This window comes from Thamnophis elegans, chromosome Z, assembly GCF_009769535.1.
Source record: "Thamnophis elegans isolate rThaEle1 chromosome Z, rThaEle1.pri, whole genome shotgun sequence".
Taxonomy (NCBI): domain Eukaryota; kingdom Metazoa; phylum Chordata; class Lepidosauria; order Squamata; family Colubridae; genus Thamnophis; species Thamnophis elegans.
In genome coordinates, this window is record NC_045558.1 from 84,603,168 (window position 1) to 84,623,066 (window position 19,899).

The following is a 19,899-nucleotide window of genomic DNA, read 5'->3' on the forward strand; positions in this document are numbered from 1 at the left end:
ATGGGTCAGGAATTTGTCTCCTTCCACAATTAGTTGCAGGCATTTTTTTATTTGACTTTACACCCATGTCATAATACTCTTCCTGAATCATAAAGATATAAGAAAATGATTCTGGATCTTATCTACTTTTATTATGTAGGAATTCCTCAATATAATAAGACAATATCATTAATATAGCAAAAATAAATCATTTTGTCAAAAGGCTACTAAATCATTGACAATAACCAGAGTACATTAATAATAGTAATTTTTCTTCTGAAATAAAGAAGCATTATATCCCCAATTTGAGCAGATCTAATGTTTCAGGCTGAAATTCCAGGCCAGGAACAATATGGCTCTCTGATTTGTCCAGTTCAAATGCCTCCAGCCTACTTTTCAGTAACACATACCTAATATAGCACAATTGGAAATTGGATTGATATGGCTTTTATTCATTGGCATCTGACTTATTCTTTCTTTTACAATCTCTCATCTTGTTAGATAATTATCAGTTCAACCATCATTGAAATGCTAAAAATAAAATGGCTTTATATGGATTTTTACCCAATATCTTATCATCTCTGGGACTTGGTGAGTGAATCATCAAGAAGACTAAAACTGGCTGGGGAATTCTTAAAGTCCACAGATCTTCCTGCTAAGATGGAGAAGCAGTGGTTTAGAATGTGACAGAAAGTTCATCTTGATGGGTTTTCATATATATTAAAACCCATATATTTCTAAGAATCTGTTGGAGGTAAGTTTCCTTCCCAACGTATACCCATCACGGCAGTAATAACCATTCCAAATGTTGAACACCCACATAGGAAGAATGACCAGGAATGATGAGTTTCCAGGTTTAAGTATTTCTGTTATAGCCTGTGAACAAAGGATCCATTGCAATTTCCAAGTTTGTAATTTCAATCCTATTTATTACCATGCTCTCTTTAATATTCTCCAATGTAGGACTGAATGTACTGGTAGTTGCAGTGTTCTTCTCTCTGCCTAGCTGGGTATGCTGCTGCCTTCACAAGGTCCTAGAAAGGCAGCACATTTGATGATGATGCATCATCAAATCTCAGCTGTCTCACGACTAGTTATCATGAGATGTATGAATCTCTGAAAGAGTTCTTTGCTGTTCCCCAATATACATAGAAAAAATGACATTCCTGTACAGTTAAATCTTCCCAATGGCAAGCAATTTTTCTCTTCTTATTTCATGTATTCTATCCACATGATTCTAGCTTAGCCTTTCATTTTATAACTTTTTAAAATGTATACAGGTTCATTGTAAACAATTGACATATTTATTTAAAGATGCTGCATTGAATCATCAATTTTGAGATCTGACACATTCCTTCTCTGGGTGTATGCATAGTTGCTGTTTTCACACAATATAATATACTACAAATCAGTAGTTTTATTGGGGCTTCCTGGGCGGGACTTACTGATGGTAGCAGCTAAACACAGCTGCTCCCGTATTACCAGTGGCGTTATCTGTTAAGATGAGCATCTATCAGACATCTGACAGACACCTTCCTCTTTGGGAAAAGAAGGGAAAGGAGAGAAGTTTTGTCAAGCAAATGCCTTTCTGATCTTTGCAGCTTCTGTGTCTGTGAAGAGAAGGGGGGGCAGCTGAAGGCAGAACTGCTCATGCTGGAAATCTCCGGCTGCCTTGCAGCCCCAAGTAAGCTTCCCTCCCACTCAGTTCAAAGATTGAATTATCTGATTTCAAAACGAGCAGAATTCGTATGCGAGAGCATTAATTGTTTATTTAAATCTAGCTTCCATGCTACAAGATCCTCTTCCGTTATTTTATCTACTTAAAGAGGTGTCTAAAATGGCGACGAGCCAGTTGAATTGCTGACTAACATTGTTTATCTAATTATACTGAGTTTCAAAACTTCAAAGAAAGAAAGGGAGCGAATTTCGCCTCACAGTCGGCCAACAGATCTTCACTAATTAGTTTCACTTTTAAAGTTTTAAAAGACTCCTTGCTTATATAGAGACATTCAAAACAGAGGTGAATATGCTGAACTGTTTCATTACAATGCAAATTTTTTGAAACCTTCTGCAAACTCTCTGCAAAGTTCTATGAAGCTTATAAAAAAAAAGGCAGGAACAGCCGACTAGCAGTTTCTTATTAATTAGTTTTACTTCTCTGAAGAGTTTACAAGATCTTCCTTTTATCAACATTGCTAATATATATTTCTGATATAGAGAAGTCCAAAATGGCGCTGAATATGCCGAGCTGCTTTGTTACAATGCCCTTTTTATCCTTTTTTTAAAATCCTTTGAAAAATCCTAAAGAGCTAACAAAGGGGTGATTTAATACCCCCTCTTTTTTTTCTTCTCTTTGTAAGCTGCACAGCGAGCCAGTAGAGTTTGATTAATTGCTTTAAGAAAAGACTTATAATGGCATCAAAATTAAATCCTGGGGGGAAACCGCCTCCTAGAAGCACATCCCCGATACCTGGTACAAAGCTGCCCCCTACTGGAGATGTGCTAATGAAAGAACTTTTTTTGGAAACCTTCAGAGAATTCAGAGGGGAGATAAAGGAGATAAAGGACGAATTAAAAGAGTTTAAAGTGGACTTATATGATAAACTTGATACTAGGATTGCCAAAATAAATGATGATATGCTGGGACTTGTAACTGTACTGACAGAACATGTTTCTGGAACTAGAGGTTCTTAATGAAGCTAATACCAATTTGACATCCCAAACTGAGGTGGTGCAACAAAAAGTTGAAAACGCTGAAAAACAAATTATCATGATACAGTACAGGCAGATGGAGCTCGCATTAAGAGTCAGGGGGTTGTGTGAGGATAAACAGGAGAACTTGAAACAGATTTTTTCAGAGGCTTTTGACTGTCTGGTGGGAAGACCAGGGTCAAACTTTGACTGGCAGATCGATAAAATTTATCGCATTAATTCTTGGGCGGCAAAACAGAAGCAACTCCCCCGAGATGTAGTTATATACTTCGCCACAAGAGAGTTCAGAAACATGATACTACAAGAGTCCTATAACACCAGGCTTCAAATTGGCGGCCAGGATTTGATTGTCTTGAAAGAAATACCACCTCAAATGTTAAGAGCCAGGAGAGATTATGTTTTTCTAGTGGAAGAACTCAGAAACCGTCAGATACAGTATAGATGGGATGTGCCATTTGGTATTATAATTATAATTAACAAGCAAAGATATCGTCTCAACTCTGTATGGAAAGCTCGAGATTTCTATCACAATATTCTGAAGGTGGGACACCCTGCACCATCTGGATCTGGAGAAAGACCACAAGAAGGACAAGATAGATGGCAAACTACACAACGACCAGACAAGATGCACCATCCCCCCTTCCCGGAAGGGCAAGGTGTCATGGAACAAAGACCTAGCCGTATGACTACCAGATGAATGGAAAAACAAGCTACAATGCAACAACCTCAACAATCACCAGCCATTGATCAAGGAGTCACAGCAATAAGCTCAGAAGCCATGGGAGGAGCTAGCCCAAAGGTTAAACAGGCCATGCAGGAGGCTCTAAAAAAGCTCCAGGCAACCAAAGATGACAACTAAGATCTTGACATGGAATGTCAATGGACTGAACTCTCCACAGAAGAGAAGGAAAATATTTCACTATCTTAAACAGTTCAAGAATGATATAATTTGTCTGCAAGAAACTCATATCAAATCAACTGATCAAAAATATTTGTTTAACCCCAAACTTGGTCAACATTTTGTGACCTCTGCTACGGAAAAGAAAAATGGTATAGTTGTATACTTAAGAAAAGACATCAAAGCTGAACTAATTGAAGCAGATCCCTTTGGAAGATATATCGTGCTAGACCTAATCTTAGAAGGGAAAAAGACATTACTTTTGGGAATTTATGCTCCTAATCAACAGCAAGATGGATTCTTTAGAAATCTTCATGCTAAATTAGTACAGTGGGACTATAAGTCTTGTATATTATTGGGTGACTGGAACGGCGTGATTGACACTAAAAGAGATAAGAAGACCTCTCGCCCAAATACTAAAATGCGAGCTAAGCTACCCAAACCTTTTTTTGACATGATGGACGACTTTGAATTGAGAGATATTTGGCGAGAAAGAAATGCAGAGGAATATGATTTCACCTTCTTTTCTGATAGACATCAATCCTTTTCAAGGATTGATTTTATACTAATCACTAATGATTTACTTTCTAGGGTGAAGAAGACAAAGAGTGTGGCGAGGGTCCTTTCAGATCATAACCCAGTTTGGATGGAATTGGGAAGGATAGTGCAGGCAAGAAGGTCTTGGAGGCTGAATGAAAACTTATTCAGATATGAAAAGTACATTAATGATTGTAAAAACTTGTTATCTGAATACTTTGTTCTGAATATGAATAAGGGTACACCTATGGAATTTGTATGGGATGCAAGCAAAGCATATATGAGAGGAGTACTGATGAATATAAACAAAATACATAAACATAAACAAGGGCTAAAACGAAAAGAATTGGAAGAGGAAATTAAAGGGAAAGAGTTGGAGTTAACATTGAACCCAGGCGATACAAAGGTTAAGGAAGCAATTACCATATTAAAATCCCAATTTGATATGTTGATCTCTGACCAGGTAGCCACTAGTTTATTATATGCAAAACACAATACTTTTCGTAACGCAAATAAACCGGGCAGATGGTTAGCTTATCAGATTAGGAAAAAAAGGAAAATTCGAAATGTAACCAAATTGATTTATAGAGGGAAGGAGGTGTTTCAACAGGAGGAGATTCAAAAGGCATTTCGGGAATTTTTTACAGAATTGTATAAAGGGGACAAAATTAAGGGTTTAGATATAGACAAATACTTAGATAAAGAGAAAATACCCCTAGTTAGAGAAGAGTACAGGCAAAAGTTGAACCAACCAATAACCTCAGGGGAAATCTTGCAGGTAATTAAGCAACTAAAGTTAGGGAAAGCGCCAGGCACAGATGGCTTGACAGCAGTTTACTATAAAAATTTACAGTTAGAAATGGTAGAGCCTCTTAGAGAACTATTCAATGAAATTCAAATGGAAGGTAAAGTGCCCCCATCTTGGAAGACAGCGTTTATATCTTTGATACCCAAAGAAGATCAAGATACTACCCAACCAAAAAATTACAGACCTATCTCATTACTTAATGTAGATTACAAAATTTTTACTAAAATACTAGCAAATAGGTTAATGGTGGTTATTCAACAATTGATACATACCGACCAAACAGGTTTTATACAGGGGAGACAGATGAAGAGTAATGTTAGACTAATTATTAATGCATTAGAATATTTGGGAAAGAACAATCAAATTCCTGCTGCGTTCATATTTCTGGATGCTGAGAAGGCCTTCGATCGAGTTAATTGGCAATTTCTGTTGAAGATATTGCAAAAAATGCAGATAGGAGATAGCTTTTTACGGTCAATTAAAGCAATATACCAACAGCAAATGGCTCAAATCATAGTCAACGGAAGTTTAACAAACCCTTTTCAAAACGGAAAAGGTACAAGACAGGGCTGTCCTTTGTCCCCACTATTGTTCATTATAACTTTGGAAGTATTGTTAAATAAAATATGGGGCTTTGATGGTCTAAAAGGAATCAAGATTAGGCAGCAAGAATACAGAGTCCGCGCTTTTGCGGATGATTTGGTCATAATATTGGAACAACCGCAGGAATCTAGTATGGTTTTAATGAATACGATTAATCAATATGGTCAAGTGTCTGGTTTTAAAATAAACTTAGGAAAAACCAAACTATTAGCTATAAATATGAATATTAAACAAAAGGAAGAACTAGGAGGGATGCTAGGATGTGAGGTAGTCAAAAAAGTCAAATATCTTGGGGTCAATATTTTAGCCTCAAACGGGAAATTATATAAGCACAATTATGAACCACTTTGGCGGAGTATACAGATAGAGATGAAAAAATGGGAGAAATTGCACTTATCGTTGTTGGGTAGGATAGCGGCAGTGAAAATGAACATCTTACCAAAACTTTTATTTCTTTTTCAAATGTTACCTATACTTTAAAAAGATGCGAATCTTTTAGAATGGCAGAAGGGTATCAACAAATTTGTATGGGCAGGAAAGAAGCCGAGGGTAAAGATGAAAATAATGCAAGATGTACGCGAGAGAGGAGGCTTGAAATTACCTAACCTAAAATTATATTATGATGCAGTAGCGCTATCCGCAATTAGTGATTGGACCCATTTAACCAACAATAGAATACTGAATATCGAGGGACACGATCTGGTATATGGTTGGCATGCTTACTTATTATTCAACAAAAAATTGGATAAGAATTTTAAAAGTCATATCTTAAGAAATGCTTTATTGCGGGTCTGGAAAAAATATCAATATAAACTAAATGACAAGTTACCCATGTGGGCAATTCCTAGACATACAATTGAAAATATGAATATAGCACAAAAACAGGATAGAACCACTTACAGACAACTTCTCACTTTGGAAAGGGGGGTTCTACAACTAAAATCTTTAGAGGTACCGAAAGAGGAGAAGGTAGTTCAAACATGGTTCCAGTATGAGCAGTTACAGGCCAGGTGGAAAATAGATCAAAAAACTGGTTTTATCCAAGTTGAGGATAATTTGTTTAAACAAATAAGAGATCAAAGTTTAATGCATATAAAGAGGATATATAATGTACAAATACAGATGGATTCGGAAACGGAACTAGTTAAAGATTGTATGATAAAGTGGGCTCAAAATATTGAAGAACCAGTAATGTTGGACACATGGGAAAGAATATGGGTAAGAAATGTGAAATTCACACAAACACAAAACTTGAGATAAAATTTTTATAAGATCTTTTATAGATGGCACTTAGATCCTAGAAAGCTGGCTTCTATGTATCCGAATGTACAGCCTAAATGCTGGAGATGTGGTTCTCTCGATGCTACATATTTTCATATATGGTGGACTTGTCAAAAGGTCAAGGCATTTTGGATAAAAATGTGGTAGATTATGCAAAATATCTTTAAAAGAAGGATAAAGTTTACTCCTCAGTTATTTTTACTAGGTATATGTACTGACTTTACAGCGGTAGAGACTAATTTGGTTCTACACCTAATAACGGCAGCAAAACTGTTGGTTGCGCAATACTGGAAGAAGGAAGACTTGCCTACAACTCAAGAATGGACATTGAAAGTTACAAACCTAGCCGAGATGGCTAAAATATTGGCATATCTTAAAGACCATTGAAATGAGAGATATAAACGAGACTGGAAAAAATGGATTGACTATATACAAAACAAATATGGGACTAAGAAATTACAGATAGCCTATGCTTAAGATTAGGAACAATCTAAGGGGCTCAAAGTTAGTGTAACAGGAAGAAGCTGAGTTCAATGCAGAGATGTTATTAATTTCCTTTTTTTATTATTTCCTTTGTCTTACTATATTTTAGACTGTGTTTGTTAAAAATCTATACCATGTACGGGCTCTGGGAAGTCAGGGGGGAAGGGAGGTGGGGTGTTAGGGGGGAGGGGGAGGGGGATATATAGTATGTGTTAGATCTTAAAGTAACGTGACTGCACTTGTATACTGTTGCTCTATAATTCCACTGTAAAAATAGGATAAGCTGAATATATTAATAGATAGTAGAAATACATCGAAGGGAGGAGTAGAGGGATAGAAGAAAGAGGGGTAGAGAGGGTGGGAGAGAGGACTGGAGGGAGGGTGAGAAGGAAGGGAGGGAGTATACCGGGAGAGGGGAGTCGTAGAGGGGGAGGGGAAGTAGGATAGAGGGGAAGGATGGAGGGAAGATGGAAAGTTGAAGGGGGGGCGAAAGAAAGGGTGTATGGAGGGTCAAAGAGGTACATTGGGTCTTTATTTTGGGGGGTTGTTGACAAGAGGAATGGCTGTGTTTATTGTTTAATGTTATATGACCCCGGTTATGCACAGTATATATTTGACTGTAATAAAATGAAAATGGAAAATAAAAAACACATTTACATTTTTTTAAAAAATAGTAGTTTTATTCTAGAATCCCATACAAATATATATAATTTAAATTATTTGATTTGATTAATTTATGATTGAAGATCAAAAGGAAAGCAATATTTTCATGTTCACTAATGAATCAAGATGAGGAAATGCCATACTAGAGGACAGAAGTCAATGGCAAACCTTAAACACTACAATTTTTTATGTAATCAATCATCCAAGCTCGAGCATGAGTAAAATTCATTATAATAGCAGTTGCAACCTGAAGAGAAATGGCCAACTTTTATGGAAACCCAAGCCAATCAATTCACTGGGGGGAAATGTATAATCTCAATTTTAGTCAAAACTGTGTGCTTACTAAGGTAGATGGTTTTGACATGTAGTGCCAAATACACAAATCTGCTTTGATGGTCCTCTCTAAACATGAACCGAGATCCTTTCATTAAGAGATATTCTTAAGCCTTCTTCCAATATAATTGATAATAAAATATTAAAGTAACATATACCTTGCTAATGTCTTGCAACCCATGAACAACTGAAGGAATGATTGATTTCTACCATGGCTTTTATCTGGTCTGTGTATTAGAAGGGATTGAACCAAGTAACTGTAATGTAACAAATATATGGCACACCTTTTTTGCCAGAAAGGGATAATATCACTGGAAAAACTGCCTGTACTATATGACCCAACAATTCTTTTTAGCCAATATTTTAGATGACAAATTCTGATGTAGGACTCCTTAGAAATATAGCTAAATTTCAGCTGAGAAAATACATTCACTATGGCTTTCTGAACACAATGCATAGTTCTAATAAATTTTGATTGAGTTACTTCTAAAAGTTTCTTTCTTTGTAAGTGCAAGGTTGCACTCCATACAGCAGGAGATTCAGTATCTTACTTCAAAATAATTTGACTGGCAGAAAAAGAAAACTATTACCTAGATACACAACATATCTAATTATAGCTCAGCTATAGTTTCTTAAGTTTGCAATAGTAGACAGGAAATGAATTCCTAGAACTTTAAATCTCTAATCTGTTCAATTTAAATGTCATTAATTTTCCAGTGATTGTGACAATGGGCATGCTGCTTAGTTTATAACCTACTTACTTTTTAAATAATCACTTTCTATTTGGGGGGGGGGATTCTGGCAAAATGCTTTTAGGGCCTAAATGTGAGTTTGGTAGAGAAAGAAGTACCATCAAAAAAGAAGAATAATGGGTATAGGATTATTATCTAAGATTGGAAGCTGCAAATTTAAATTTTCAGAATATTTGCACTGTGGACTTAATCTAACCATTAACTAATAGGGATTTAAAATTGTCCCCATTTTATTTAAGAAAGACTACCAATGGCAGCACATTTTTATCTTTAAAGAAATGTTCTGCAACATACTGATAAACTAGAGTAGTTATCAATTTCTGAATGAAGATGACAATTTCATTTCTATGTGGATCAAATCAAAAAGTTATCTTTAGGCTAATAAAGATAGAGAATTTCTGTTGGGTGGGTAGAATATTTTCCACTAGAAACAGGAAATAGTTTAATTCGAGAACTAGAAAAAATATGGAGATGTAGCAAGATTAAAGATCAATAGAGAAAAGACTAAAATGATAACTAAAAATTTGAAGGAAGAACAAAATAAAGAATTAGAAAGGGTAATAGGACTGCAAGTGACAAAGAAAGTTAAATATCTTGAAATATGGCAAAGTGCTCAACTATAAAAGAAAATAACTATACAAAACTAGTGCAACAAATAAAAAAAGATTTAGAATTATGGGGGAAGCTACAATTATCATTATTATGGAAAATAGCAGCAATAAAAATGAATATATTACTGAGACTTCTATACTTATTTCAAACAATTCCCAGAAAAACTTTTTTACTGAACTGAACAAGATTATATTAAAATTCATATAGCAAGGAAAGAAAGCTAGGATAAAACTAAAAGCATTACGGGATAACAGAAGCAGAGGTTGTATGGGACTCCCTGACTGGCAGTTTTATTATAAAGCAGCAGCATTAATATGGATCAGGGATTAGATTAATTTAAAAAAATAAAAGAATATTAACACTAGAGGATTACAATTTGCAAACTGGATAGCATTTCTTATGGGAAGAGAAAAAAGAAACAAAAATAATAATATAGATACTATATTAGAGACGCACTGATACAGGTCTGGAATAAAATTAGGGGAAAACACTACGTGAAAATACCAACATGGCTTTCCACTATGGAAGCCATGACACATCCCAATGCACTAGATCTATCTAAAATTGTTAGATACAGAGAAATGTTAGACATTCAGGGGAATTTGAAAACAAATCAGGAATTAAAGGAGCAAAATATAAATATAGATTGGTGGCCATGTCTTTAATTACAAGTGAGGTACAAAATAGAGGTAAAAGAATATGGAATTTACACAAAATTACAACAAATAGATAAAGTTTTAACAGGTCCAGAAGATAAATTCATAACAAACATGTATAAATATTTATTAGAAGTGACACTGGAAGAAGTAGTACTTAAAGGTTGCATGGTAGCATGGGCCAAAAATTTTGGATACAATATAGATCTAGTGGATTAGGAAAGAATTTGGAACACAAATTATAAATTAAGAAGATCAGTAATATACAAAGAAAACATGTACAAAATGTTCTATTGTTGGCGTTTATAACCAATGAGATTGGCCAAAATGTATCCTAACATGAATCCGACTTGCTGGAAGTGCAAAAAAATGCAAGGGACTTTCTATCACATATGGTGGACCTGCCCAGAAACTCAAAAGTATTGGATTACAATTTGGAAATGGATACAACAAATTACAGAGGAACAACTAGAATATAAACTGAAACTCTTTCTGCTGAGAATAACCAAGGAGAAATATAGAAAGAAAATTAAATATATACTAATACACCTGTTGAATACAGCCAGAATAACATTTTCCCAATGTTGGAAACAGAATAATATTCCCCCAGATGAATTAGTGATTCCGAAAATTGTAGATTTGATTTGATTTGATTTGATTGCACTTATATGCCACCCTATTCCCGGAGGGACTCAGGGCGGCTAACAAATCAAAGGGAGGAAATACAGACAAAAGGAAAAAACAACAAACAAGCAACTACAAAAGAATTTAAAAAAAATCGACAGCCACACAGTTCGAGCGAGGACAGGAACTCGTCAGCCCCAGGCCTGTCGGAACAGCCAGGTTTTAAGGGCTTTGCAGAAGGCCTGAAGGGTGGTGAGGGTCTGAATCTCCATGGGGAGCTTGTTCCAGAGGGCCGGAGCAGCCACAGAGAAGGCCCTCCTCCGAGTGGTAGACAATTGGCATTGGCCGGTAGATGGGATTCAGAGGAGGCCTAGTCTGTGGGATCTAATAGGTCTGTTGGGGGTAATCGGCAGCAGGCGGTCTCTCAAGTACCCAGGTCCAATACCATGAAGGGCTTTATAAGTGACGACTAGCACCTTGAAGCGTATCCGGAGGCCAATAGGCAGCCAGTGCAGCTCGCGGAGTGCAGCTCGCGTGGCTGCATTCTGGACAAGCTGAAGTCTCCGAATGCTCTTCAGGGGCTGCCCCATATAGAGATTGTGCAGAAATGGACAAGTTAGCATTAAGATTAAAGGACAAAGAAGAGTCTGAATACTATGAAATTTGGGATAATTGGTATAAATGGTTGCATAACAGAAATAAAGTTAATCTAGTCAAGAAACAATAGATTCATCTCACTGGAGATGAATATATAAATATAGAAGCAATATAAGATTGATATATACAGGTATGATAACATAACAATGTTAATGTGATGATTGTAAGTTGTTATAGATGGAAAAAAACAATAAAAATCTGAAATCCCTACATATGTTTGATGGGTCGGATGTTAAGTGAGTTGAAGACCTCATTTAAAAAAAGATTGGAATTGTTATGGATCAATGTTACATGTTACACATTTGTAAATGATTGTCAAAATGGATAAATAGGCAGGCCCGGATTGAAACCTTCCAATAAAGATTTGATTTGGCAACTTCACTATTGTTTGGCCATAAAATGAGACTATGGTAGAGTCTCTAAGTTACAGAAAGAAGGCTGGTCAAGAAGAAAATTATGAATTATTCCTGGCAAACTTAAATCATTTTTATAAGATTAAAGAGCTCATGTCAGACTTGTACCAACTTGGTCATTTAAAAAGAAAGAACCTTTGACTGCATTCATAGTGAAAGGAATACTTTTACTAAAGCCAAAGATTACAAGATAGGAAAAGCCAGATCTGAGGTTTGAGCATGAAAGCTGCTACTTATTTTCCTCTTCTCAGGTCCCCCCCTCCTACGCTGACTATCTCTCTGGTGTCCAATTAGATTCAAACAAAAAAAATTGGTAACAGTTTTTATGCTTAGCTGGCTCGGTGACGGCCTGCATTCAGAGGTGAAATTCAGCAGTTTCTGACAGGTTCTAGAGAACTGGTAGTGGAAATTTTGAATGCTTCAGAGAACTGACAAATACCACCTCTGGCTGGCCCTGGAGTAGGGTGGGAACGGAGATTTTGCAGTATCCTTCCCCTGCCACACCCACCAAGCCACCACCCCCACATAACCAGTAGTAAAAAAAAAATGAATTTCACTACTGCCTGCATTCCATTCCCATGTTGTGATATCTCTGGCAGGCACTCGAAGTGGTTTTGGTTTCTTTTCCTCCCTCGTTACTTGCAAGTTCTCCCCACACACATAAGGGTTCATAGCAGTCTGGTATCAGCTAAGCAGTGATTGGGGTGAAGTGGGATGGGAATACTGACAGCTCATAAAAATGGTGAGCTCATACCTTAGACAGAATTCGATTTCCACCCACAGAACCAGAGTTTGGCACTGAAATTGTAACAAAGTGCCGAATACGCCATGCCAGTTATTTCAAATTAGCCAGTTTCAAAGTCAGTTACTTTTTTTCTGGAACAGACATCCTATCCTGAGAATAACTTGCGCTGTTTTTCCTAGAGGCTATATATTAATCAACCAGAATACATTCTTTGAAAAAGAGGACTTGGAGCACTTAGATATGGATTTCTGATACAATAGGAAATAAAAATGGCAAATATTTTGTAACTGCATTACCATCTTGTCCCCCGCAAAAATCTAGCACATATAGAAGTTTATAATTCAATCTCATACAAATCCAAACAATTATGTTTACTATAAAGTTTATAGTATAAACCATGATTTATTAAACGTAGATTAGCTTGTTATGCAACTAATTCTTTTCACCTACAAATAAAATAAAGAGGTAGCTTATTTCTTGATAATTAATTTGTTCAAAAACTTAAAGGACTGAATTGTGAAGCCAAGTTTCATCTTGAAATTATTTTGTGGCATTCGTAATGAAACAAGATTATGCTTTGCTTTCATGTTACTTGTATATAATACAGCTGAATATCTTATTTCATTGGCCAAAGATTTTTTTCAGATTGATTCCTAAGAGCAATCTAGGAAAGGTTTGAGCAAAAGTTAGATTAGTATCAACTGACAGAGTTCCAAATGCCTGGTAGTTTAATTTAACTAAGGGCTTTAATTTTTGGTGAGACAAATTCAAAAACTAGTCTTAATTTATTAAATAAAGCAAGTTTGGGGAAAGGTGTCTTTCTCAGGTAATGAATACAAATTCTTGAGTGTCTGCTCAAAGACATTTTGTTTTTAACTTTTCTGAGCCAATGTTTTGAATTTGGCTCCTGTCAGTGAGTCTCAAAATTTTAGCGGAAACCAAGTAGATCTCTATAAGCCTAAAAGCTTATAGAGATTGCCCTTTGAGAAGATTCAAAGACCTATTCTGACCTATTTGCTAAACATGTAAAGAAGCATAGTATGCATATTTACCTCAGTGATGGCAAAACTTCATCATATTACTCATTGGAGTGTGTGTCAAGGATTTACCACATATCTGAGTTCAATCAGTATTGCCCATATGCAGTTTCTCAGAATTTTCCATTTTGTGGAACTCCTCTATAGAATCATCTCTTCATCTGGCCATGGAGGATCATGCTCCCAGTTCCTTCAATTAAATATTCAATTAAATATAATCTGGGACCCTGGAAACATGCACTTTCAGTTGCAGACCCTGCCCTCAGGAACATGAGAATCTCTGAGATTAGATTGACTCCAACCTATTGGCCTTTCATAAACATAGGAGACTAGGATGTACTCCAGAGTCTTGATAGCCCATTAAGAGCACTTTAACAACTGTTTTGTCATTGTATGTGCTTACCCTTTGCTAATGTTGTTTTTATTGTTTTAGCATGTTGTTAGCTGCCCAGAGTAACATAGACAAGATGGGAAGCCATATAAAACCATATAAAGCAAGTAAATCATTCTGTCTTATTCTGTCTGAAGTTCATTCAGTAAGTGAGGAAAATGTCTGAAGACTAGTTCATATTCACAATATTTTAGGGGGATTTTTATGGCTTATTTTTCAATAGTAAAGAATTAAGATAAAATAATGGCCTACAAAGAGTGCAGTACATATTTATATGCTCTTGTCCCATGTGCTTAGTAACATATCTGTGTTTATTTACTATCCTTATTTCATTTAAATTGATTTGTGTAGTCTCCCATTTCACAAATGCAACTCTTGATAGTTGTCAAGAATTAAAGAATGGGAAGAAGGCGGGGCTTAGCAGTGAGAAGATGGACTTTCAGGCTCTCCCTGGATCTCCTTCTATTCCGAAGCATCTGGACGGTCCCTTTTTGGACCAAACTGTCTCGAAGAGACAGTGAAAGGTAGGGGGAGACCCAGTGGTCCCAGAGACGTTGACAAAGTCTCTGGGGACCCTGGAAAAACCTCCTTTGCCAGTGACTTCCGGATTAGCCACAAGGCTAATTGAAACTGCAGGCAGCCCTAAAGAAAGAGAAAGTGTTTTCAGCTGGTAAGAATATTTTATTATTTAGAGAGAATGGACCACCTAAAAATTCAAACTAATTTAAATTATAGAACAGAAGAATCTAGCGGTGATTTTGATCCTTTTAATGGTTTTGGACGATGGTTTTAAATGTTATTCACACGGATAATGGATAGATTACTCCAACATCTCCTCTGATCTTCCGCAAATGGGCTGTAAACCAATTCACTATAATTTGGCTGTTTACATCTTGACACTTTTATTGCTTGGCAGTATTGGCTTAAGATCTGATAAGATTGTACAGCTTTCAGTCTGCTTTTACTTGCAAATATTTCAGAGCTCTTAAGAAAAAATACTAACTGCGTATAAACATGGCGTCTATTCAAGTGATTTCTTCAGCACTACAGAAGCTGTCTGACACACAAGATAGAATTCAGAGAAAATTGGATTATTTGGTGTTTTTGGCAACAAAGTATGAGGAAAAAAATGAGAATGTTTTTCAAATACAAAATAAGGATGTTGGAGAAAAAGATTCTGAATTTGTTGATATTCGGGGCAACTGGTTTACTTCTGAGGGAGGAAAGAATGGAATGTTTGAAGAGGAGGCAAACACACAGAAAATTTATTTCAAAAGACAGGGCGCAGGAGGAGTGAGAAGCATTAAAGTATTCATAGTTTATGAAATACCATCTGCAAAACATTTGATACCACTACTGGGAATTAAAGACAAGCTGATAAAGGAAATAAAAAGAGGGTGGCAACATTATATGAGAGGCACTACAAACAAAAAGGTGCAAAGATTTCTTCGTATGGACTTGCTCATAAAGATGTTTGGAGAACTGGACCCACGAATGGCAGCAGATATAAGACTGTTCTGTTATTGGAGAAATACACGCTGATAGATGGAAGAGCATAATTCAAAATTAGCTAAACCTAGTTAAATTCATTTGCAATAGGTATAGTTGAGTAATAATTGATAATGATAGTAATGTATATAATGTTGAGTTGCTATGATAAGTAATAATTGGATATGAGAAGGAAAGGTTAGAAATATCTTTGGACTATATATAAAGATTATTAATTACAATAATAATTATTATAAAAAAATAAAATAAAACTATATACAGTTAAATCTTAACTAATAGGGGGAAAATGCTATGATATAGGATATAATTAAATAAAGAAAGGAGAATGATAATAAATTATATACATGGAGGATTAGAAATTAGAAATCTTTGGTGTTAAATATTATGGATGTTTAGCTAAAACAGGATATGAGGACTTAATATTAATGGAGGATTTTATAAATAAGTAAATGAAATGCCAGCATGTGGTTATGGATTGAATTTTTGGTATAGTTAAGGATGAAGGATGTTTAAATAACTGTAGTCAACTAAAAGTGGAGGTATGATGATGTTAATATAGTAAATATTTGAGTTAAGACATTTGAATTAATATGAATTAATGGAAGAGATGCACAAAAACTTTTTGTAACCAGCTGATATACTTTTTTATAACATATGTATGTTGTGGTATTTTGTGTTGTTTTTATCAAATATATAAGTATATATACAATAGAGAGATACAAAGTGTGTCTGTGGGGGGAAATATAGTTAGGATATATTAGCAAAGGTAAAGGAATAAGAAATGATACTAAATTATATTTGGGTTGGCGGAAGTACCATCCCAAGGAAACATAAACTGAGATTTAAAATAGACACGCCAATAATAGTAGAAAAAGAAAGGGTGAAAGGAGGAGAGAATGAAAGGAAGATGGGGGAAAGAAGAAAGAGGTAAGGAGAGGAGGATGGAAAGGAGAGAAAGAGGAGGAGAGAGGGTGGGAAGGGGATGAGGAAGAGCAAGAGTAGGAGAAAGGTACAGGAAGAAGGAAGGGAAGGGAGAGCAGGAAGGAAGAAAGTAGAGAAGGGAGGAAGGGAGAAAAGAAAGGGAAAATAAGGTGGTGTTATAACAGGAGGAAGGGATGGTAAATAAAGCAACCCAAACTGTATATTATAACCTATTAAATGAAATAATAAATGTATAAGAATGATAAATGCTAAAACACTTGTAACCAAACGACATGCTATATGTGATGATGGTTTTTTTTTTCTGTTTTGTTTTTTGTTTTTGTTTTCTTTTCTTTTCATTGTTGTGGGTATGTGTTGTCTATGTAACAAAAAAATAATAAAAATTTTTTTTAAAAAAAGAATTAAAGAATGCATACAAATACAAAACAAGAAATAAATTTTGCAACTAACTAAACATGTAGGAAAATTACTACAAGGGAAAATTTTCATTCAGGCCCAGAAGATTACTACATCGCCTTTAAAAATTCTGTACTAGCGTTTGGCCTTTGTTGCTTATATAGAATGTGAATTGTAGTAGGGAAGTGATTCTGAGCAAAAAAATATACCAATATTTACTTCCTTTGGCTTAACTAATAATGGAGAAATATATTCTGATAGTTTTTCACTAGAATGGCATTTTTAATCTGAATTATTGAGCATTATTTGTATGACTTAAATTTAATGTTTCATATAGTTGCCTTTATAACAATTAGATTTCCACAAAAAAAAATCTTTTTTCAAGCATTTCATGAAGAGATTTATATGCCAGAAAGCCATCAAATAAAACTTTGGTGTGAAGAAAAAAATTATTCCAGAGGGAGAAGAACGCAATCTGTGTGATAGTGACATTTTCAAACCTTCTATGCTTAAAGATATGAGCAGTGAAAATAGAATATGGTGGATTTTAATGACATCTTCCCAAATTGTCATGCAAAATGAGTGCAGAAATTTTATGGCATACTTAGAACACATACCAAGCTGGCAACAGACTAACTTTATCATTAAGCTGGTAACATGTCCCTGTGAAGAGATTATGCTGCTGAATGAGTTGTCTTATAATAAATCAGGAGGCTTATCATGCATAATTACTGTCAAAGAACTGTATATGACAAAGTTTATGCGTTTCCATCTGCCATAAAAGATTTGTGTTCTTGAACATTTTGAAATACAAAAAGCTCTTATTGCAAAAGAGAAGGAAAACTTCAGTTCTTCGGTGTAAACATTTTTCCCCTTCTTTTAATGACTTTGCAGTACAGAAATGCCATTAAAAGAGAGCTTGTTGTCAGACATTTGGAATATAGGGAATTAATCTCCTCCCAAAACTTAACTATGACTGTAACAACAAATTAGTTTATTGGGCATCCTGGAAGCTACTGCAACTATAAATCATAGGGCTGGAAGGGACTTTGAAGTTCTTCTGGTCCAACCTTCTACTAACTCCCTACTGAAGGCAGAAGTCTTATACCACCCAAGTCAAATGGTTGCTGTTCTTTTTTCTTTTTCTTTCTGAAATGTCCAATGAGTCACCCAGAGCCCCAAGAGGCAAACTATTCTATTGATTAATTGTTCTTACTGTCAGAAAAACACTTATGTTGGATCTGTTTTTAACAAGCATTCCCCCTTCTTGTCCGGCCCTCAAGTGCTTTGGAGAATAAGTCAATCCCCTCTTCTTTGTAATAGCTCCTCAAGTATAGGCATTATGTCACCTCTAAACCTTCTCTTTGATAGTCTAGACAGTCCAATATCCCTCAACTATTCATCACATGATATAGCCCTTGGATCCCTTATCATCTTTGGTGCTCTTCTCTGTATACTTTCTAGGGTCTTGACATCTTTTTTTTTGCATTTTGAGTGAGTTCACAAGACTAGGACATTGCTGGTTCATGTTTAAGTGATAGTCCACTAGGGCACCTACGACTCTATCAATGGTTAGTACTGTTGAGCCAAGTACCACCTATTCTATACCTATGCATTGGGTTTTATCTGTCAAAATGCAGGACCTTACTTTTCTTACTATTGAACTTCATTTTTTTTGAAGCAGGCCCAATGCTCATGTTTATCAAGAGCCTTCTGAAGCTTGGGTCTATCTTTCAGAGACCCTAAGTAAGGTCTTACTTAGTGTAAAACAAGTTAGATAGTTCTACACTATCAGAAATTTGCCTGGTACTTCCAAAGTCATGATATAAAGTTGTTAACATTTACAATCTTGGACTCAAATTTAATGTCATTTATGTTATGGAGAGTCTTGAGCACTTTCTGATTCACTTTTATCAAAGGAGCTTCAGTTGCTAAAGCTGCAGGATGCAAATAATTATTGCCAAGTTTGTTTATTTATATTTCATATTTCTTATCCACCCATCTCCCTCATTGTTGGTAAGATCCCAAACTTGGACAGGGTATTTCAGAAGCAAATGCCTCATTGAGAAGCCAATATCTCATTTTCCGTTCTTTTGAAAGAAGAACAGAGGGGGGGAATCTTTTGGGAGATTTTATCAGTTCTTTTATCCCCACAGCCATATTTCCCAATCTGTTGAATGGGATGCTACAAATATTGCATTCCAATAATTATTCTCTTACATAGCTAATTTCAGAAAGTCATGCTGCATGTACTTTAATGACCCATTGGCAGTTCTGCTTTGATGTTTCATTGTCCTCTACTTTCTCCTTTAGGCCTTTTAACCTTAACATGAATGTGTTGGGTGAATTTTCCATATCAAATTGCTGGATGCTATGTTTAATGAACTGTAAATCTGTGAAACATATTATAATAATGTTTGCCTTGGTAATTTGAATTAATGTTTCTTATATCTACTATATTAATCCTTTCAAAAAGCTAAGAGAATATCAAAGCACATTTCTATTCTCTTTGTTATATGAATAAATCAACTGAAAACTTGTAACAGCCTTCTTTTAGTTTAAAAATGACCCCTCAATCAAACATCTCAATCAAATAGCATCCATCACAAATGCCCTCAAATATTCTATAACTACCCATAAAAACTAAAGAGAAGGGGGGGGGGATGAGAAATTACCCAGAATAAGTAACTGACCATTTATTTCATGGAACAGTAGATATTAATGCAAAAAAAATTGAACAGTTATTGCACTCATCAATTGTAGGTGTTTGTATGCAATTTTCTGTTATACTCCAACTGCCCTCTGTTAGAATTGTGACCCGTTTGCAAAAAATGATATTGGGAAGTGAATTGCACTGAACATTTGTAA